The sequence below is a fragment of the Scylla paramamosain genome, chromosome 33, assembly GCF_035594125.1.
Source record: "Scylla paramamosain isolate STU-SP2022 chromosome 33, ASM3559412v1, whole genome shotgun sequence".
Lineage (NCBI taxonomy): Eukaryota > Metazoa > Arthropoda > Malacostraca > Decapoda > Portunidae > Scylla > Scylla paramamosain.
Window position 1 is genome coordinate 9,249,868 of NC_087183.1, and position 11,156 is coordinate 9,261,023.

Sequence of the window (11,156 nt, forward strand, 5' to 3'; positions counted from 1 at the left end):
AATTAACCCTTTCACTACTATGATCTTCCTTTCTTAACACTGTAAAAAAAAAATATTCGCACTGTAATGTAAAAAAAAATGTAAAAGGAAAGAGTAGAATATGACTAAGGTATTTTCTACGCTACAAATCACAGCAACAATCACGACCTTGGCCAAACGCTACACACACACCCCGTCCCCGTCCCTGTGGAGTCGCGACCCCCGCGTGTTCCGCAGAGAGGGTGAGAAAACGACTCGCCACGCCTGTCCGTCACTCCGGTACAAGCTGGTGGCTTTGTGTGATGGTATATGCGGTGATTTGGGAGCCATTTTTGTTGTTGGTGTATTCTTTGATGTTAGTGGTGGTGGTGATGGTGGTGATGGTGGTGGTGGTGGTTGATTTGTGTTGTGTGTTTATCTTTGTGACTTTTTTTTTTTTTATTTACATGAAAGGAATGCTAACTGAACATTACAGAAAAAGAATATAAGAGCTACTACTACTTCTGCTACTACTACTACTACTACTACTACTACTACTACTACTACTAACCATCTCTTTCCACACACCAAGCGGTTTCAGAAACAAACCAAGAACAGGAAATTCAACAAAATCCAAAAACAAAATAACAATGAATAAAAAAAATAAATAAAATAAAAAAAAATAATAATCCTGATACACGAATAATTTACCGTGGTACTTTGATCTCTAACATTCACACACCTCATGTTATCACCCTTAACTTTAATCTTATCTAGTCAACTTCCTGCTACTTTTTACATCATTACCTATAATCAAAAGTCTTAACACAGCCACCCGCTATTCCATCCCACAGTGCACCTCGTCGTATAATCCCTTGTGTTATCATCCGAAAACTTAACCAACCTCTTCTTAAAACCATCCAATGTCTGTCCAGTTACTACATTACAAAACAGTTTATTCCACCCATTCACAAATTCACTTGCAAATCATTTTATGCCTATCTCATCTTCACCCACAAACTTATCTAACCTTCTCTTGAAACTAACTAATATGTGTGCATCTACCACGTTACTACCAAATTTATTCCACTCATCCACAATCCTATTTGTGAAGCAGTTTCGACTCCCTCCTTTTCAGAATCCGAGTCTACCTATTCTACAACCATTCGTAAGAGTCCTAACGTGTTCCCTGACTGAAACAACCACATGACGAGTTCCCAGGAAAGTCGTCGCCGCGAAGTAGAGCAGTACCAATTCCCTTAATCCTCAACACGCTTCCCTTCCCTCACCGGATGATTAAGCCTCCCCATCCTGTGTTTCCTTCATTAACACAATCCCTCCCTCCCTTCCCGTGGCTGAAAGGAAAGCGTTTAAGTAATTTTGGAGCTTTCAGACACACGTAAGCTACTTTGGTTATAATTGTGCTAAGCTGGAGGTGGTGATGGGTGGAGAAGAGGGAAGGAAGGGAAGAAGTAAAACAGGATCAGAGAGGAAAAATGAGAAGACGAAAGAAAGGAAAAGAAAAAAGAAAGACGCATTATCATCAACAACAATAACAACAACAGCGTGAATTCAAGAGATTTCAAACAACAACAACGGCCCTTCTTCAGACCCCTACACCACTCTACGTGCAATTGAGTATATTGCCATAAACCATACATAATAAGAAGCATAACAGAAGAGTTGAGAAGAGAAGAAGGATACAATTCACACCTTCCATTGTTTGCGAGGGATGAAATAAATGCTTGTAGATAATGGTGATAATGATAATGATGATGATGATGATTTGATTTATCCTTGAAATGTGAGTTTTTTTAATACTAACAGAAACAGGTGTCTATTACAGGTGTCTACTACAGTGAGGGAGCGAAAGGGGTCATGTCAAAGTGGTGGGAAGGTCTCACAGTAATTCTATGATGGCGTGGATAAGACACGGCGCAACACGAGGCTCTGGCGTGTTATTTTCTTATCTTGTCATTGTTACTTTTTTCTGTCTCTCTTTCTCTCTCTCCAGGATGTCACTTTGCATTGTCAGGGAAAGGTGAAATTGTGCTACGTGTTACTACTGCCATTATTACTGTTGCTGGTAATACTACTGGTGCTGTTACTACGGTCATTGCTATAACTACAACTGCTACTATTACAACTACAACCACTAATAATAATAATAATAATAATAATAATAATAATAATAATAATAACTGCTACAACTACAAATCAAAAAAATAAAAAAAATAAAAAAAAACAAAAGACACTAATGTTCACAAGATTTTTTTTTTTTTCCCCCTCTGAAGATTGACGCGCATCATTCACCCCCACCCCCACCGCATTTCTTTCCCATCCACTATAAGCAGAGGTGAAGGCAGCCCAGCCCAGCCCAGCCCAGCACAGCTCATCTTCACATTATTCTTTGAGGCACGAAATAAAAAAAAAAACATGCTTCATTTATTCCTTCACCCGAGCGTTCACTCGACGTAGGAAGAGGAGAGGGAAGGGGAAGAGGAGGGAGGGAGGCAATTCTAAGAAGCCTGTGTGTGTGTGTGTGTGTGTGTGTGTGTGTGTGTGTGTGTGTGTGTGTGTGTGTGTGTGTGTGTGTGTGTGTGTGTGTGTGTGTGTGTGTGTGTGTGTGTGTGTGTGTGTGTGTGTGTGTGTGTGTGTGTGTGTGTGTGTGTGTGTGTGTGTGTGTGTGTGTGTGTGTGTGTGTGTGTTGGTGCTTTCCTGTTTCCTCGCCTAGTGTGGACATAATATCAATTTCCTCAGTTTAACCTTCATTTCCCGAGAGAGAGAGAGAGAGAGAGAGAGAGAGAGAGAGAGAGAGAGAGAGAGAGAGAGAGAGAGAGAGAGAGAGAGAGAGAGAGAATTACGAGGTCAAAGCGGTACAGAGGAAGACCACGACGAGGACAAAAAGAACAATAGCTGCGGGCGAAGGAGAAACGAAGGAGAGACAGATAATAGAAAGAATAGAGGGCAAGATAAAAGGAGGAATGAACGAAGACACGAGCCGGATCGATGCGCAGACTCTCTCTCTCTCTCTCTCTCTCTCTCTCTCTCTCTCTCTCTCTCTCTGGATATGTAAGGAAAGACTTCTGAGAGCATGGAATGTGGAATCTAAATGGAAAGAGAGAGAGAGAGAGAGAGAGAGAGAGAGAGAGAGAGAGAGAGAGAGAGAGAGAGAGAGAGAGAGAGAGAGAGAGAGAGAGAGAGAGAGAGACGAAACTGAATAACACACATTAGTACGAAAATACGAGTCTGAAAATGCTGAGGAATTATGAAAAAAAAAATGTCTAATACTGAAATGGTTAAGCTACATTAAAGTTACATTAGGTTATAAAAAATAAAGCTTGGATAGGCAATAGTAGTAGTAGTAGTAGTAGTAGTAGTAGTAGTAGTAGTAGTAGTAGTAGTAGTAGTAGTAGTATGTTATGGAGGAGGTGTGAGATCTAACGAGAGAACAATCAACAAAAACAATAATAGCAGATTCTGTCTTCTCTCTACTGACTCAGTGAATTTTGGGAGAGGCGGGTCAGCAAATTTAGTGAAGGAGAAGGGACAGTGGATAAGAGGAGGAGGAGGAGGGAACGTTAAGGGGAGAGAGGAAAGAGATAAGGGGTTAAAGATAAATGGAAAGGATAAGACAAGTTGAGAGGAAAAGATTTAAGGAGAGGGAGAGAAGAGGTATAGGGGAGGAGTTAAGGAAGGAGAGAAAGCAAATGAGGAGAGAAAGCAGAAGGGAAAAGAATTAGGGGTAAGGGAAAGGAAGTAAGGGAAAGTGAGAGCAGGTAAGAAAGGAGAAAATAAAGGGAATAGGAGATAAAGGGAAGAAAGAACAAGCAAAGGGGAAAAAATAAGGGGGGAGAGAGAGAGAGAGAGAGAGAGAGAGAGAGAGAGAGAGAGAGAGAGAGAGAGAGAGAGAGAGAGAGAGAGAGAGAGAGGAAAAAAACAGAAAATAAATTGTGGTCAGCCTCCCTTACACGCTTAAAGAAAAAAAAACATACAATACCGAAATAAAAGTATAAACAAGGAAAGAAAAAATATACAGGGAAAAAAATAAGGAAAGGGGGAAGAGGTGAGGGAAAGAGAAAGGAGAGAAAGGTGAAGGACGGCGCAGGGAGACAGGCCGAGGCAGGGTGAGGCAGGGTGAGGCAGAGCGAGGCAGGCTACACATTTAAACAATTTCCTCAAGCGAGTAGACAGCAGCTCCGATAGAGACCAGGTGGAGTTGAAGATTGAAGAGAAACCTATTCGAATACAGAAGGAGAATAGAATAATCAGAAAATACCAAATAATGGCCTATTTCTTCCCGCCCCAAGCCCTGACTCACGAGACCTACCTACCTGGAAAAGTTGCCCTGCACAGCATACTAATTAGCAGAGTGTTTAAAGGGTAGGTAAGCACGCGTGGGTAAATTTTAAGGGTAACTATTTTTAAGCGTAGCTGGAGTGCAGTTTTTATAATGAATAGATGATGATAACAGTGGTGAAATATTGTGGATGAGAAAATGTACTTCGTGTACTTGGTGGTGGTGGTGGTGGTGGTGTAATGTTGTTGTTGTTGTTGTTGTTGTTGTTGTTGTTTATGCTGCTGTTGTTGTTGTTGTTGGTTGTTATTGTTGACATTATTATTATTGTTATTGTTGTTGTTGTTATTATTAAAGTAGCACCTGCTTCAATTATGCGGCAATTATGATGTTAACAACAATAACAACAACAACAACAACAACAACACAATAATAATAATAATAATAATAATAATAATAATAATAATAATAGTAATAACCACCACCACCAACAACAACAACAACAACAATACACCTAACCCTTCTGTTAATATCTCTGTTACTTTCCAGAACGTAAAATGTTGCCTTTAATTCACCTATGACCAATTAATTTCAGCAGTTAATTACCTGCCTCACAGCGATCGTCACGCACGAGCTGCCACGCCCCGCCAGTCTGCCACTAAGATTCCACATCCATGAGCAAAACAACAATATTGTGTCTAATTATTGCAGTAGTCTCTTCAACAAACAACCAAAGGAACCAGACTAACGAGAGGCGGGCTAATTAATGTTACTTCAGACAAATAAATGACTTTTGTATCAATTTATATTGTCTGTCATTAGCAGGAACCAGGTCACGTGTTGCTACGTCATAATATACGTAGGAATGTACAGAAATATACGTCATTTTAAGCATCGTCAAAGTATACATAAATTTTAGTCAATGTATACACTAATATGTGTCACAATATACTAGTCAAAATATGCATCCATGTGTCAGAATATACTAGCATGTCAAAATATACATGGGTGTGTAAAAAGTGTACTTAAAAACTAACAAAAATCTTGGTAAGTATACTTTTAGTACACACACACACACACACACACACACACACACACACACACACACACACAAAACACCTCCATTCAAACTGCATTAGCATTCACACCTCCGCCTTTTGCTTTTAACAACTCTCCACCTTTCCTCATTTTTCATTGCACTTTAATCCAACATTCAATCCCGCTATGCGCTTCATTACCATCGAAGTATTTAAGGGGTCAGAGCTGAAGTATAGTAAGTGAAACAGGGCATACGATGAAGGCTGAATGGTAAAGGTGTGGGTAAGGGTGCTTGCTACGGGGAGGCTGCAGCGGAGTGTGGGGTTGGGAACGTGAAGGAATGACGGTGAAGGTGAGGGGTGAGAGGAGGAAGGTGAGAGGACGAGGGACAGAAGCAGGAAAGTAAGGAGACGATGGGGAGAGAGTTGAGAGGGTGAGGATGGAGGAAGTTGATGGAGCGAGGGAGAGAAAGGCGAAGGGACAGGGGAGAGAAGAGGGTAGGGATAAGAGAATACAGGTAAGACGATGGGGGAGGTGAGGAGATGGGGCGAAAATCAAGGGGGTTGAGGGGAAGGTGGTAAGGGGCCGATGGGAGGAAAGTAGGAATAAGGACAGAATGGTAAGGGAAGGAAAAGAGGAAGGTAAGAATACAAGAGGAAGAAGGTAAGGGAACGTGGCTCAGGAACGTGTAGTGGTAAATAAATGACAGAGGAAGGAAGGAAGGGACACCGTGCACTCGTACAAGGTGAGAGGATGTTGATGAAGAAGTAGGAAGGATGTAGACTGCAGGAGAGAAAGAGGAAGTGTGACGAAAACGTAAAAACAGGGTGAGTTGGAAGAGATGTGAAGAAAGCGGTGAAGAAAGGATGTTTATAAAAGAGCAGGAAAGGGCAGGACAGGAAGGATGACAGGAAAGGGATACAAGGGATGTTGATACAAAAGTAGGAAAGGTTATTGGGGAAGAGGAAGAGGAAGGGGGGGAGAAGGTGACAGGTGACGTAGCGGTGTTGTATGGCAAAGGTGTCCTGGAGGAGGGCGTGTCAAAAGAGTGTTTATATTAGCTTGACGACAGCCAGATGAGGTCAAGGAGTTAGGGAGATGGTGCAAGTCGGTGGAATGTGAGGTGAAGGACGGACAAGGAAGAGATGGAGACACGGAAGAGGCTTAGCAGTCCCCACAAACGGAGCGTGGGGCGTGAGGAGCATGAGAATAGTAGTAGTTCAGTCCTGAGGATCACGTGGTGGCCGCTAAACACGTGATCGCGACCTACTGTACACGCCAGGCCCCGTCAGCTTCAGACCCGTATTTTGAAACGCTTTGCTCTCTCACCACGGTTGCCTTCAAAGGTAACAGAGATAATTAGCTGGGTTATCAAGAGTGTTTTCCTCTCTTAATAATGTAGAAATTTTGTTAACATATCACTAGAGCCATAACAACACCTTTAAAACCGTGTGTAACTTCAACTAGAGCCTTTCGAATGCGCAGAAATGTTGCGCAGAAATGTTGGAATGTTTCAAAATATGGTCGCCTCCCTCTGCTCCGTTTAAGTTCGGTCTATGGGCAAGACTGAAGTGTGTTCCTAACCAGTTTTTCTCATAAGAAGTGCCTTCAAAAGCCGGATATGATTAGTTGGGTTCTCATAGGGTGTGTTTTCCACTGCCGGTGTTGAATTCTTGTTAAATTGTCACTAGACTCAAGCAAACACCATTGAAAATCCCAGTAACTCCACTAGAGCCTTTTGAAATAAGTCGAGAGAGACGCCGAAACGTTTGCAAATGAGGGATTTGGAAGAACACTTGGCGTTCGCTACTCGGTACAACTTTCTCCACCTGAGCAGGCGCGAACCTCAGGCAAACGGTGACAGGCGAGCCGCGAGACCCTGACGCCCGACCTTGTGAGCGGAGCGACGGGGAGGAGTGCCGGGGAGGAGTGCGTGCGAGTAGATGTTGTGGTTATAGTAAAGGAAGTGGGCGTGTACCATGACAGAGGCTTATCAGTACTACGTGTTAAGTGTCTTCCCTCTCCCTCGCCGCAGTATATGTATGATCACACATGGCAGGAAGGAAAGAGTGGAGGAATTGAAAAGGGTGAAGTTATTTGTGACAGAGAACGCTCGCCAAGGAGAAAATTATCAACGTGTCAGGTTTTTCACTATCCCACATTCTCGCTAAGGAAAAACACACACACACACACAGACAAACATGCAGGCAAGTAAACATCTCTTATCCCAGTCCCTTAAAATACGAGTAGATTAGCAAATAAACACTAATTATGAATGAAAACGCAATTCCCTATACATCGACTTCCTAAAAGTTACAGAAGGAAACGAAACAAAGCGGAATCTACAGCTCTATTCTCTCCACCTGCTAGGAAACCCCGCTGATCATCAAACGCAAGGAGTTCTGATTCCGTTCACCCGCCTGGAGACAGCTGATGATGCGCATGGTGTTGGGAGCCAAGGCAGTCATAACAGTACGCATGGTCAAGGCTGTGGGGTGCAAACATTCACTTGCCTTAACGCTCTCACTGCTACGGCTCCTCCTCAGGGTAAATAATATTGTTAGGTGCAATTTCTAGGTTACGTTACCACTGATACCGGATCGATCCAGTAGTCAGTGCTCGAATACTTTACTCTCTCTCTCTCTCTCTCTGGCGAAGGGTAGCAAAAAAGAGCGGAAAAAATGTCTACTGAAGATGCCACTCCCAAAGAAGAATCGTCCAATAAAACTGTTCAGAGCATTGCTTAAATGATGTAATAACTTCCCTTATTGGCCGGAAAAAGATCAACCACTTCTAGCACCGATGAAAGAAAATGTATATATAATATTATAATGAACACTCAGAATCACAATACCAGGAAATTCTGGCGGACGTGAGGCTGATAGAAAAAAACCTGCCTTCCAACCGTACGAGTGAAAGCGAACCAGCAAACCAGCCTTTAATTAAGTCACAATACAAGAGAGCACAACTCGTAATCTTCCGCCAATGCTTCTCTCATTGCCTCCGCATATGCGTTCAAATTACTTATTCTAACGTGTCAGCGGCGTAAGGTCCACATATACGCAAACACTAAACACTGCAACTCACCTTTAGCAACGCAAATGTGGTCTTTCTTCTACTTCCCTGTATTTATTGCCACTCAACGCCACGCACAGGGGAGCCCAGAGCAGGTTGTAAGGGCCAGGTGGACGTGAGGAGCAAGTATGATTAGGCCACACCGGTAACATCAACGGGTAGACCACTACTAAGCCAATCTTCTCTTACCTGGTCCCAGTGCGGCTGCGTGTGGCGACATCTGGCAATCTTCCGGAGTACGTTTCATTCCCTTTTTTTTTTTTTTCTTTTTTTTTCTCGCGATCACCACAACAAATACTCGTCACTGCAGGGATACGATAAGGGATACAATACCGTGTCTCTCTCTCTCTCTCTCTCTCTCTCTCTCCTTAATGGATTTTCAACGACTGGTTCTGTGATTATCTAAAAATTATTCCCACTCATTCCCGGTGCAGATAAGAAGAGGAGAAAGTTATGCATTCAAAAATACGAGTTGTGTTGCTACTGGCCTTGATTTTTTGGCGATGGGAAAACCAAACTTACTCCTTCATTGGTATACTCGATAATTTCTTTACGCACTGCGATATGCAACACGTCACAGCACTAGGAACAACGAAATAATAAACACCGACAAGAAAGAGTATATTTAGTAGTATTTAGCCAGTAGAATGCTTAGAGACGGCTGTGGAGCAAGAAGAAAGATCTCATAATGGTTGATAAGTAGGGAAGACCTTACGAAATCCCAGGAAAAGATTAGAAAAGGCGAAAAACATTAATCTCCCTCTCACTCCTCTTGTGGATCTTTATTATAGTGTTATAAATATTGGACCACGCTCATTGCAGTGAAAATGTTAATACTGTGACTGAATGTTGTGATTTATATATAAGTGTTGAGACGAAAGCTGGCATATTTAAGGTGAGGTTGGGGTTGTGTGACGCAGTAAAGACGGGATTGACACCAACCCTGGGAGGCATTTACAAAGAAAAAGAAGAAATTCAAGGAAATGGAGAGGGAGGAGGAGGAGGAGGAGGAGGAGGAGGGTATGGACAAAGAGGGATTACGAAAGAACAAATGTGTGTGTGTGTGTGTGTGTGTGTGTGAACGTGGAAGAAGAAGAAAGAAAGAAAGAAGGAAAGAAAGAAAGAAAGAAGGAAGGAAAAAAGGAAAGAACGAAAGTAAGAAGAATGAAGAAAAAACAATGAAGGAAACAAGTAGAAAACGAATAGAAGAAAAAAAAAGTCGGTTTGTGGGGAGTAAGGAAATAATGACTAATTCAAAGAAAAAAAATGATAACAGAAATAAGAAAAAATAGATTTAGGGAACTACCAGACCTGACTCCACCACCACCACAACACTTTCATTACAACACGCGGCACCAGTAGAGTTTGGGCTGCTCCTTTGACCTTTGACCTTGATAGCATTTTAATCTTCCTGACAGAGAGAGAGAGAGAGAGAGAAAGAGAGAGAGAGAGAGAGAGAGAGAGAGAGAGAGAGAGAGAGAGAGATTCAGGCTAATTGTAGATTCCAAAAAGATACTAAATAAATAAGTAAATAAATAAGAGTAGAAAGGAATTAAAGTTCTGGTATTTCTGAGTGACAAGTCTGCTGATAAGATTCTCTCTCACTACTACTACTACTACTACTACTACTACTACTACTAATAATAATAATAATAATAATAATAATAATAACTAACATAGCAATCCCTGAGCTCACAAAATAAACATAATAATTCAATGCAAAATTTCTACTATAAATCTTGGCATCATTTGGAATTTCTAATGTAGTAAAAAAAAAAAAATGAAGCGAAAAACAAAAACAAAAAAAAAAAAACGAAAGAAAAGGTACCAGTGTCCCTCCCACAAACACTTTCGGGATTAGTTCAGAATGAATAACAATACATTAATGAGTTCACTACTATACGGTATATTTGGTCATTTAAGAGTAAGTCATTCATCGAAAGTCATACACGAAAGTCATACACGAAATTAAGTAAATGTTCTCGCCTCGCTCGCCGCTAGATTTGTTTGTTCTCGCCTCGCTCGCCGATAGTAGTGTTTGTTCTCGCCTCGCTCGCCGCTAGATTTGTTTGTTCTCGCCTCGCTCGCCGATAGTAGTGTTTGTTCTCGCCTCGCTCGCCGCTAGATTTGTTTGTTCTCGCCTCGCTCGCCGCTAGATTTGTTTGTTCTCGCCTCGCTCGCCGCTAGATTTGTTTGTTCTCGCCTCGCTCGCCGCTAGATTTGTTTGTTCTCGCCTCGCTCGCCGCTAGATTTGTTTGTTCTCGCCTCGCTCGCCGCTAGATTTGTTTGTTCTCGCATCGCTCGCCGCTAGATTTGTTTGTTCTCGCATCGCTCGCCGCTAGATTTGTTTGTTCTCGCCTCGCTCGCCGCTAGATTTGTTTGTTCTCGCATCGCTCGCCGATAGTAGTGTTTGTTCTCGCATCGCTCGCCGATAGTAGTGTTTGTTCTCGCATCGCTCGCCGATAGTAGTGTTTGTTCTCGCATCGCTCGCCGATAGTAGTGTTTGTTCTCGCATCGCTCGCCGCTAGATTTATTTGTTCTCGCCTCGCTCGCCGCTGCTGCTCGGTGCAGTGTAAAGATGATGGCACTCAGTGCATTATTGGCCTCGCTCACTGCGTGGCGGCCTCGCGCTGGTGCCACTTAACGAGCAGCACCTTCAGGCACGCGTAACAGGCCCAGACATTGGCTTTTGGGCCTTCAATATGTAGTTTGGTCTTTGGCGTGCCCACCACGATGGACAGGCCGTAACGAACCCCGAGTTTGCGCAGGAAGAATTCGTCCTGCTTTG

The 11,156-nt window shown here is 42.6% G+C and overlaps 1 protein-coding gene across 1 annotated transcript in view; it reads right to left on the reverse strand.

Moving 5' to 3' along the window:
• LOC135089637 (high-affinity choline transporter 1-like) overlaps positions 1–8,545 on the reverse strand; it is a 167,806-nt gene extending 159,261 nt beyond the window's left edge. Inside the window, exon 1 of the mRNA XM_063985496.1 lies at positions 8,381–8,545. The gene's annotated coding sequence lies outside the window, so the exon portion shown is untranslated. The remainder of the gene's footprint in view (positions 1–8,380) is intronic.
• Positions 8,546–11,156: the final 2,611 nt, after the last annotated feature.